Genomic DNA, 11,620 nt, shown 5'->3' on the forward strand with positions numbered 1-11,620 from the left:
CTTCTCTCTCTCTCTCTCTCTCTCTCTCTCTCTCTCTTCCTCCCTCCCCCTCTAACTCTCTCTCTTTATATTTCTATTTCTATTTCCTTCCTTCTATCTCTTTCCCTTTTTTACTTTCCCTCTCTATATAATCTTCCCCCATCTTCTCGGCTATATTTCTCGGCTATATGTGTTTATCTCTCCTTCGTTTTCTCTTTGATATCACGTGTGTTGTGTAGAACTACTGATGCCATGTATATTCATTTTTTTTTTTTTTTTTTTTTTGGTTTGGTTGATAATTTATTTCTTTTTTACATTATATGTTCATAATATTATTGTACACGTTGATGATAGTTATTTTCTGTATACAAATAAGTAAAACAATAATAATAATAATAATAATAATAATAATAATAATAATAATAATAATAATAATAATAATAATAATAATAATAATAATAATGATAATAATAATAATAATAATGATATGCTTCATTGTCTTTCTTGAACTATTATCGGGAAGATATTTTGTTGGTTTTGCCGTCATTTTTCGATTATTTCATTCCATTTTTATCTTGAAGCGAGTCGTTCCTCCTTTTCTTCTTCTATGTTATTGATATCAAATTTAAAGTAATTCTCATCAACATTTCAACCAGTCTGACGATTCATTAAGTATTTACCCTCCCCCTCCCCCTCCGTAGATCCTGCCACACAAGGACACAGACACAGACACATTCATGTCTTTATACTCGCTTGTCGAAATCCAGTGACGGGGCCGCATTGGATATGACTTAGTTTTCATCCGTATGAAATACCTTATGTGTAGTGGCGTTTCCATTTGTAGAGGGTCCTGCTTTTACTAAGAAGTGGGCCGAGGGGGTACACCGGAAGACAGTAAGAATTGCGTGTTGTATAGACCAATGGCAAATCGTATTTCTATTTGTTTATTTTTGTGCTTGCTTGCTTGTTTGCTAGCTAGTTTACTTGTTTGTTTCCTGGGGGGGAGGGGGGGACTCGAGGGGCGTACTCCGGTTTCACCCTAAAACTGGATACGCCACTTCGGTTCTGACATACAGATCAAGGGATCGGTAGCTAATCGTGTGTCCTCGCATTGAGTCACAGCTAGACTACAATGACCTGTTCTGTTCAGTCAGGCCAAGCTTACAGGCATGATCCATGTCAGACGTTGTCATGGATTTGTATCATAGAGATCGAGACGGAAGATGAAAGGGTAGATCATAGTACGTCCACTAGAGTGAGAGGGAAAATTAAAGGGGAGAGGGATTGAGAGAGACAGAGGTGGGGGTGGGGGGGGGGGGGGAGGGGGTGAGGGAGTTCGTATGAAAGACATATATAGATTGGTGCAGAGAGAGTGCGTGTATGTGGGACAAAAAGAGGGAGTGTTTGTGTGGGTGTGTATGTTAACAGGGAGAGTATGTAGGACAGAAAGAGAGAGAAAGAGAGAGAGAGAGAGAGAGAAAATGTGTGTATGTGAAACAGTGGGAGGGCGCGTGGGTCACAGGAAGAGAGAGAGAGAGAGAGAGAGAGAGAGAGAGAGAGAGAGAGAAAGAGAGAGAGAGAGAGAGAGAGAGAGAGAGGGGTAGGGGTGGGGAGTGAAGATGAGTCGGAGGGAGGGGGCGGGCTAATATCTCAAGGATGGCATACCTGTCAAACAGTTAATTTCCAATATTATCCCACTGAGAGACAAAAAGTGAGAGTCTATACACACAAAAATAAGTCCACCAAAGTGTTCACATCAAATGCCTAAAGACAAAACAAAAATGTTTCAAACCAGCACAAAGCGATGACATTCCATATTGTATGGCATTTACTTTTGTCAACTGTTGTTCAATCTGTTAACAGGATAGGAGCGTGGGCTAATCCAAACACACGACACAATTATGAGCATGAAGCGTATCAATTCAAAATAGAATTTTTTGTCAACAAACATGTAATATATATTTTTTTTTAAATTTAAAAAAACATAGTACATATCACTCAACACTCGGGGAAATGTTACGGGTTATTATGTTGGAATCAAAACAGAACAAGGGCATATTTTGTGAGACGTTTTCTTAATCTCTCTCTCTCTCTCTCTCTCTCTCTCTTTGTGTATATATAGGGGCTCAAGCTGCCCCCTTTAAAACTGACATCATTATCTTTTTAGTTATATTTATTTTCGTATTAAGCTCTACATAAATCCAATTTTGTTATTATTAAAATAAATATGTATTTATCAAAATCAAAGAACAAGAAGCGAACAAGACATGACGGATATATAAATGGCATGTGGTATTGGATAATTAATATGTAAACAAACACAATAAAAATGCTATAAGAACACGTCTGCCAAATGTTCATTCATCATTTCAACATTTGACCCTGAGTTCAAAGTCTATTCTTCATTTTCTAATATGCACTCCAAATTAATGATTTAACCAATACAGCACCTTTATTATCATTTGTCCTATTTGCTGATGACACAAACATTTGCTGATGACATCATGATTTAAACACTTTTACACTTAATAATGAGTTACCAAAATCATCTCTATGGTTTCAATGCAATAAGTTATCCCTTAATATAAATAAAATAAATTTCCTGTATTTTAAGCACGCAGATTCTCATGTCATTGACTTTCCTTTCAACATCAGTATAGATAATTTCCCTCTCGAAAGAAAGAGAACAACAACATTTTGGGTGTCATTATCGATGAAAATCTAAATTGGAATGAAAATGATTGTCATATCACTACTTCTATTTCTAGGAATGTTGGTATTTTATATAAAATGAATAAGTTAATCCCATGTTGTACGCTTGTTATGCTTTATAATTCATTGATATTACCGTATGTAACATATTGCAATTTAGTATGGGCCTCAGCGCCAAAACCAAAAATCAACTCTATATATTTATTGCAAAAGAAAGCCCTTCGTAATATATGTACTGACTGGTTCACCATATTTATCTCACACAAGTCCAATATTTTACAAACTGAAAACCCTAACAGTATTCGACATAAATTCGCTACAAAGTTTACTGATCATGTTTAAGTATTTAAATAATATGCTCCCTCTTTCATTTCAAAACTTTTTCACTATGTGAATAAAGCCGTTCACTCTTACCCTACCCGTAATTCCTCAAATTTTCATCTCGTAAACCCGAAATTACTAATTGCTCATAGATCCATAGTATACACCATGGTCCTGACCTATGGAACTCTCTCCCAGAATCTATTAAATCATGTTGCTCCTTTTACTCATTTAAGGCCAAAGTTAAAACGATATTATTATCAGAATATTCAAGGTAAATTTTTGGTGTCAACTCTTCAGTCTTTATCATAATGTCATCTCTTCTTTCATTCGAATCATAATCATCATCGTCATCATCATTATCATCATCATCTTCATCATCATCATCATCACCATCATCATCATCCTCACCTACATTGTCAATATCACGATAATCAACATTTGTATTTTCAATTACCTATCCGTTTCTGCTCAATAAAATATGTGTTAATCTATTTCATGAGTTTTGTCTGGGGCTGTCGTATTATCAAGCAATCTGCTTACAATGACAGTCCTTCTTCCACAAATGATTGTATAATGTTTTATAATGTTTGATGAAATTTAGTATTTATGACAGTTTATCATTTCGTTTAAAAAAAATAACAATTTATATATGTATGTATTTGCTTTTATGATTCATTGTCAGACAAATAATAATTGTACTCTGATCTATGTTATTATTGTTATCGAAAAACTGTGTACTTATATGAATGCAGAAGAAAATCAAATCAAATCAAAATCAAATCAAATCTTTGTTGGACTAATTGGTGCCTTAAAACCCATTGATGTTTGGGAAAATCCTTCTGGATCTCCCCCTCTAGATCTGCAATTATAAACATAATTTGAATATCATATGAATCCAGGTTTCTCATTATAATTTGATTATTTGCCAATTCTGAACATATAGTTGGTTGATGGAATTAAGTGGGAAAGGATAAATAACACTTTCAATAAAAAAAAAATGTTTATATCAACCTCTGATCACGCAGTATTTGAATGATAATGGAGACGTCCAAGTTAGTACTTAGCATTGAGTCGGCTTTTGAGCCAACCTTATGTTTTAAAGAGAAGGTTGAGTTCTGGGGAGGGTGAAAAATAATTTGTGAGCGTTTTCATTGTCATTATGCAAGTGTAGAAGAACATCAGAGGAAAATGTTCCCTGAAAGACATGGCTCTTCAAATGCCTTTATATTCTAACAATGACATGCAACAACGTTAGAAATATGTGGGACTCATTTTTATGCCACATGTTTGTGTAGTCCCATATACATATTTATGTGTACAGTGATTGTTACTCTTATCAAGACTGGGCCAAATTTCTTACGATTTTGATGATTCAAGATCCTTGCAGTACACACCAATATTTAAATGGTTCAACCTTTTCTGATCGAGTCCACACCGTTTCGTTCACAATGCAATCGCATGACCAGAACTCAACCTAATCTAATATAGATAGATGTGAATGACTTGGCAGCGTTTAATCTATTCACAATTTTATTCGGGAATAAGCATTCTACTCTAAATAATTAGCATTTGTCCTTCGACAAAAAATGGAAATAGTTAATAGATTGAGCCCAATGAATGTCAAACAATTACTATAATGAGTTTTAATGCAATTACGCTGTGGAAAAAGAAGGACATTCACAACATCTACGGGTATTTGTTTGGGGTCGGCTTAATGGTTATGATACATAATCATCCATTTACTAATTATGATGAAATGTAGATTGGCTCGTACACATTAATCATGCATGGCAAACCTAATTGTATTTCATTTATTTTATTGTATTCATGTAAGGCTAAGTTAAGATAATTCCTGATAATTTATTTTGTTTTGCTTTTATTGTTTCACATTCCACAAAATAACAGTTAAATTGTTATTAATGGACAGCAAAATATAGCATAATGACAAAAAAATAATGATGGCAGTAAATAATCATTAACGTGAAATATGAGGAACCCATTATAAAATGCAATGCTTGTACAATATATAATTTCCAAAAGTGATCCATCATATACAACATAATAGATGCACCTTTTGCCCTGTCTTTGATATTTTCTCCCTCTTGTTTCTCAATATTGGTACCACCTCATCATTTGACCTTATTTTTACTTTTAATTATAATTTATTTTGTGGTTATTATTGGGGGTAGTCCTTGATAAATCATTATAGATTTTTGACTACCCCTTTTACATTTGCTGATTTTTTTTTCTTTTTAAAACATACATTGTTCCATATAGATTCGTTTTATATATATTGTACATGTTCTATTATTGTATTGTAGTATGTATTTCATTTAACGTATTTCCCTATGTTTTTCATATTTGGAGAAATAATTGAATTGAATTAAATTCTGGGTTCGGTATATGTTTTTAAAATAATTATCAAGCAACTTCCATTCACTCAGAAATGGACATCCACAGCTTTATAACAGTGTGTCTAATGCGCAGTTATTCTTTGCGACGGTTAATAAGCAATATGCTATTAAATTGCGATTACTTAAGCCCTGAGCAATTGGAATAGTTCAGAACGTTATAGATCGATTTCGAAAAGTAAACCATTATAATTTGGGGACTTTGTACTATACTTTTATACTATTGTTTTTCTTCAGAATTTACTTTCCGCGTTTTTCTAAAATAATAATAACCTGGGTTCACGAAAGTACTAAAACATCAACGATGTCTTCATGCGCTTTACAACTATATTATTACTTCAGTCATCGGATTGATTCTGGCTCGCCCGCAAACAATAACAAATGTGCACATTCTTCACTCCCTGGGGAGCATTTTAGCCAGGCGGCATTTTACGGACAAGCACGGCGCTGAGAAAGCGTCAGTGAACTTTTCACCCTTCTGCATATACCGATGTTAAACCAGAGTCGAAAGTGACAAGTGTGGACTCATGTCTTGCCAAAAGACGTTAGTGTCGCGGAGGGCCTCGAACCGCCAACCCTTGGATTGAGAGTCAAGTGCAGGTACCACTATGCCACGGAACATCCACCAAATAAAACAACTACAATTAATGAATGAAACAGGGTGATCTAAGCAATGGGAGTAGTTTAATAGGTGATACAATATATTAATTATTGCAACTTTCTACTTTAATTTGAAATGGATTTTATTACTGTGGTAGACTTTACTCGTGCAGTCAAACCTACTTTAGTGACCATTTGTCTACAAAGACCACATTTTTGGTTTCCTTGGATATGGTTTCTCACATTGAAACATGTTTTAAAGGAACCTGTCTACTAAGACCACCTGTCTACAAAGACCACATTTTGTGTTTCCCTTGGGTGGTCGCTATAGACAGGTTTGACTGTATTTTCAGAAGGATATATGCGAACATGCATTTTCCCGTTTTCATGACTTCTAATACATAGCTCAAAGCGGGTTTGGTGTATGAGGCCTTCTGCCTGCTTAAGTAGGTAGAAATTGGGTATTATAAAGATGTCAAAGATCAAATGTTAATACAGATGTAATATATCAGCAGGCAGCCAGATAGACATTGTGGATGCAGAACGAAGCCTAAATGGGGGCAACATCAACAGAGTAACGGTGCTAGGGGTGGTGGGGGGGGGGGGGGAGGAAAGAAAATATCAAGGACGAGAGGAATGCTTGATTGATTGAGAGAGAGAGAGAGAGAGAGAGAGAGTGGGAGGGGGGAGGGGTGAGAGAGAGGGAGAGAGAGGGGGGGGTTGGAGGGTGGGGTTATTTTTTTTCTCTCCATTTTTTGGACCCTCCAACAGGCCATTTATTGAAAATCAATCTCAAGATAACATATTTGAACACATGTTCCAATGAATATCATATAATATTTCATTATAAGATATACATAACGAATATCAACCATGATACTGTATATACAGAACATACACTGTTGGTCATAATGGTGGAATATTTATTTTTACCCCAGTTTAGGGAAGGATTTTAAAAAATTGTTTATTTCTAATAGATCTAGATAATGGCATACATTCTCAGATTTTATTGAATATTAATTTGCGAGTGTTTGTTTTGCGTGACTGTTAAATCATATGTGTGCTACTATGCTAATAAGCTAAGGGACCTACGTCCTTAAGTCATAATTGACAGTAATGAGGATTAATACCTCACAAAAGGGCACTAATATATAGCTGATCGACACGGTTTTTATCCTGGGGCCTCACAGTAACGAGGCCATTGCTTAGCCCCTGAATCATGACTGTACGCAGTGTTTGCTAGGGTACGCGGCCCCTTCCACAAATCCCCCAAAACGAAGAAAATGCAATAAATTGTCAAAAATTCATTGAATTCCCCCCGGCCCCCAACAGGAAAAAATTCTCTGCAGGGCCATGCATTATGGTACAAGGCATGGCCACACAGAGGAATTTTTCCTGTTGGGGGCCGGGGGAAAATACAATTAATTTTCGACAATTTATTGCAATATTCCACCATTATGACCAACAGTGTACATGTAGATTAGGGAAAGAAAACAAAAAATAAATAATAATGCAACATCATGACTGAAAATGATGTGGGAAATTCAATATACTCCTATTAAAGGATCAAAATCCTCTCAAAATTTATCCATTTTTTATCGAATTTGTCAGTTTTGTTAGGGTGGGGGTAATGTTAAACATAGAGAGATGAATTGATTTTATGTAGAATTAAAGAATAGGAGAGATTGATCGAGAAAGTACGTGCGCTTGACTATCAATGATGGATTGAGAGAGAGAGAGAGAGAGAGAGAGAGAGGGAGAGAGGGAGAGAGAGAGAGATAGAGAGGGAGAGAGGGGGTTGGAGGGTGGGAGTAATGGTATATATAGAGAGATGAATTGATTTTATGTAGAATTGAAGAATAAGACAGATTGATCGAGAAAAGTACGTGCACTTGACTCTCAATGATGGATTGATTGAGAGAGAGAGATAGAGAGAGAGAGAGAGAGAGAGATAGAGAGAGAGGGGGTGGGGGGCGTTGGAGGGTGGGTAATGGTATATTATAGAGAGATGAATTGATTTTATGTAGAATTAAAGAAAAACATAAGTTAATCGAGGAGAGAGAGAGAGAGAGAGGGGGAGAGAGAAGTCATGTGTGTGCATGAGAAATACAAAAAAGATAGCAAAACGGAGGGAGTTAGGCTGCGTTCATGCTTAAATTTTGAAGGCAGAATGAGCGATCTGAAACGCTCATCGTAAACGCTCATCGTGATCGCAGTTCCACGATGTAGTGTTCATGCTTACTTCTCCAGGCAATTCTCCTTGGGTGGCCTTCAGCTGGATTCGCAAACCTGTGTGCGCATGCTACGTAGACCCACTAGAGGTCAGTGCGTTGACCCCATTTAAACGCGTTTACAAATTGTAAACGCATCTTTTTGTGAGTTTACGATCGGCGATCGTGATCGCCGTTTTTCGGTGATTCTACAAAAGTGAGCATGAACGCAAGCGTGTTTTAAACTAAACGCGTAACAGATGCCTGATTCTGGCCGTCAAAATCAAGCATGAACGCGCCCTTAGTCGGACAGAGAGAGATCGGGAGAGATCGATCGAGAGAAAGAGAGCAGTGGGATGGTAGAGGGGAGGGAGGAGCGGAGAGAAGGGTAGACGGTAAGACAGACAGGAAGAGACAGAGAGAGAGAGAGAGAGTGAGTGAGTGAGAGAGGTGGGAATGATTAAGAGAGAGAGAGAGAGAGAGAGAGAGAGGTGGTAATGATTAAGAGAGAGAGAGAGAGAGAGTGAGTGAGTGAGAGAGGTGGGAATGATTAAGAGAGAGAGAGAGAGAGAGAGGTGGTAATGATTAAGAGAGAGAGAGAGAGAGAGAGAGGGAGAGAGGGAGAGGGAGAGAGTGGGTGAGAGAGGTGGGAATGATTGAGAGAGAGAGAGAGAGGAGAGAGAGAGGAGAGAGAGAGAGAGAGAGGGAGAGAGAGAGAGGGAGAGAGAGGGAGAGAGATAGGCTTGCAGACAGTGGAGGAAAGGGGAAACGAAAGGGTAGAAGGTAAGTGGAGGAGGGGCTGGATTGACCTTTGACCCAATTCACACGTTTTCCATTTCATGACCCTGATAATGACCCAGAAAAGAATGTTGGCGAGTATAAACATTTATCCCGTACTGCATTTAACCCATAGCATTTCAGAGTTAGTTCAAGAAATAGATAAATCAGTTTTTACTCCAGTGCATATTGGTAAAAATGAATTATTCTTATTTTACACTCCAACATAGTCTAGTCATAACAATTAAATGTATATGAAGAGTTATAAATCCAAAAGGAGCTAAATCTATTTTTGCAACTTTGGAGAAAAAAGACATTGTTAACCAGATTTGGTACAGGCATCTATGGAAAAGTGATATTTAAAGGTGCATTTGTTCACAATTGCTCCAAAAATTTAGGTAAATAGTTTTTTTAAACGGGTACTTAAAGGTACTATGTCCCATTTGCAGGCCAAAAAAATGAAAAGGTTAAATTCCAATGGCATTTGAAAGTAAATACTAATTTAGAACTTCCCTAAAAGAAAGGGGGCTTGAAAATGTCTTTAAGTGGGAAAATAACGACTATTAGTTGTCGAATCGACTTAAGAGCTATAGAGCCAGTAAGTAATAGTCTGATTTTCAGACCAATGTACCGAATGGTCATACGTTTTATGCTGCGCAAAGATTCAATCAATTTAATTATGGCCATTACAAAAAGGTTGTTATTGATGTAAACAAATGCTCATGTACCCTTTACAGCTCATGTTATGTATGTTATTACCAAAGAAGAAAAAGGGCCAGTTTGTCACTCAATAGTGTCTGACAGTGAAGTCTAGCAAGTAAACGGGTTTCCTTCATAATTTGAATATTAGCACATTGCTAACGTTTAAATGTTACAGATAGGATATTCATGAAATATTCATAATTCCTGCAAAGTTCTACATAATTTGATGTTGGCTGCGAAAGGGACATAGTATATCTTTAAGTGAACAATGATCTGATATCAATTACTCAATTTTCATCAAAAGTGGATTTAGTTCCTTTTGGAAGTAGGCACTTCATATTGCGTAAACCAATGTGAATAAAAATTGACTAAATTCTACAAAGAATTAGGGCCTTTTTCTAGACGAAAGTAGGTGTTTTTCAAGTTTCACACCGTGCTCTTGAATGTATAGACATTAAAGATCACTTATTATTCGATCGCTCTTATTGACAAGCGACATTAAGATGGGATAAAATGAACAACATAGCAGTGAATAAACCTAATAGAGGAATCAGTGAAATCAAGAAAAAGAAAATTCCAACGTTGTCAGTTTGCATTTGATTGATCACAACCTTCAACAAATTAATAATTACAAAAATAAAACGATTATTATTATTTCTTGCAGCTGATCGCTGATTTGTTTATATTGTGTTCATTCACAGTTATGCTCATTAATAATTACGTCCCCCCCCCCCCCCCCCAAAAAAAAAACACTCTCTCTCTCTCTCTCTCTCTCTTGCTCTCATTCTGCCCCTCCTTCCCCCTCTCTGCCTTATCTACCTCCCTCACCCCCTCACCCACCCCTTCTCTCTCTGACTCTCTCTCTCTCTCTCTCTCTCTCTTGCTCTCATTCTGCCCCTCCTTCCCCCTCTCTGCCTTATCTACCTCCCTCACCCCCTCACCCACCCCTTCTCTCTCTCTCTCTCTCTTTTCCCCCTATCCCCTCTCATTCCCCTCCCTCTCTCCCTCTTGCCTCTCTCTCTCCCTATCTCTCTCTCTCTCTCTCTCTCTCTCTCTCACTCACTCCATCCCTCCCTCCCTCCCTAACTCCCTCTCCATACTGCATCCGCGCAACGCACATTTTCTCAATTCGATCAAGTCTTTCATTACCATTAAATAACATAATGACGGTGACAACAATAATACATTTATCTTGAGCCATGGTACCGCGGGGGAGTGTTCATATGGGTATTTTAATTTCAGTATTTTTTTTCTTTTTCACCGTCATTTTTGTTTAGTTTTGTTTTGAGATGGGAGTGACAGGAAATGCAAGTTTGACATGGAAATCATGTCAAGGCTATCCACGGGACCTAAATTAACCCCTCGTTAACCGAATCCTCTCTTTCCCAAAGTCTTTAATAGAAGAACCGCTTGATCCCTGTTGAAAATGGGTTAAAAGAGTTAAAATGACAAATCTGGAGAAAATCGATCAGGTTGACAGGTCGGTTAATAAACTCCGTTGGGTGTTGGGAAAAAGTTTTTTGGGGAGGGGAAATGAGGTTAAAACATTTTTAGCAGCATTTTCATAATAATATGTTTCCATAGGCTATCAAAGGCAAAACCCAAAGGATTTGCATATTTAAGGATTTCCGATAAAAAATCTTATTACGTTATTTTATATTGAGAGGGGGGCGCACCCCATTCAATCTAAGGTGTTTCCCATACAGGACTCGTTCGCTTTGTCTCACACTTCTCTTGAACTATTCACCCACTACACGTTTCAAAAGCAATACTACTACTACTAGGGAAGTTTCTTGGCGCCGATCTCTTTCTTGTATGTGTCAATTCTGGAGCTAGATTCAGTGAGACAGAGACGAAGGAAGAGAGAGAGAGAGAGAGAGATAGATGTGATAAACGGGGGGGGGG

This window comes from Strongylocentrotus purpuratus, unplaced genomic scaffold (genome assembly GCF_000002235.5).
Source record: "Strongylocentrotus purpuratus isolate Spur 01 unplaced genomic scaffold, Spur_5.0 spur5_scaffold_20, whole genome shotgun sequence".
NCBI lineage: Eukaryota > Metazoa > Echinodermata > Echinoidea > Camarodonta > Strongylocentrotidae > Strongylocentrotus > Strongylocentrotus purpuratus.